This window comes from Penaeus monodon, chromosome 32 (assembly GCF_015228065.2).
Source record: "Penaeus monodon isolate SGIC_2016 chromosome 32, NSTDA_Pmon_1, whole genome shotgun sequence".
Classification (NCBI taxonomy): domain Eukaryota; kingdom Metazoa; phylum Arthropoda; class Malacostraca; order Decapoda; family Penaeidae; genus Penaeus; species Penaeus monodon.
Genome location: NC_051417.1, coordinates 21,062,372 through 21,063,022, shown reverse-complemented (window position 1 = coordinate 21,063,022; position 651 = coordinate 21,062,372). Strand labels below are relative to the sequence as shown.

The 651-nt window shown below is 38.2% G+C and overlaps 1 protein-coding gene across 1 annotated transcript in view; it reads left to right on the top strand.

Moving 5' to 3' along the window:
* Positions 1–651, top strand: part of LOC119593603 — a gene marked incomplete at its 5' end in the record, with an annotated part of 118,927 nt that overhangs the window by 85,518 nt on the left and 32,758 nt on the right.

Below are 651 nucleotides of genomic sequence, written 5' to 3'. Positions count from 1 at the left end.
GTCATCTAGTCATGTGAACATTACTCATGTCCGAATCGGCTCAAAGATTTTCAAGTTAATGGAAAATGAACAGATCACCAGGTTTTATAGACATGCCCTGAAGTTTCAAATTCTGATTCGTTGAGGTTCAGGTGTCGGGTCAAGCTTGCCGCGGTGCAGATATGCCATGGAAGGACAGAGTTGCTTGCTCAGAGAAGAGAGAGAAGAATGTAATCCCATGTGTGAAAAGCCTGTCATACTATTAAAGGCCCTACTGCTGCCGTTCTAAAAGGTCTAAAAATGTAATCTGAAGAGTACTAGGGACCTCTGCACTCCGTAATAAAAGAGAACAGATAGGAACGTAATTGCTTTGCTAAGTATCTATCGAAACAATAGGCCATCTGATAGTACTTTCAATCACACACTGATCTTTGTCGTATCTGACAAGCGATAAATGGTCGTTGTCATTAAAGAATTTCTTTTTGACAATTGTTCTTTGTCCCTGTCATGGTTGCAATATTGCCGTTAATATAATTTAGTTCTCATTAGTATTACTCCAAGATATTCACTAGCTGTCTTTTAATACGTATTTATTAGTCAAACTACTTGAAACTCCAAAAAATGACTGTCCACAGAAATTTTGGTCGATAGTATACCGTAAACCTCACTGAT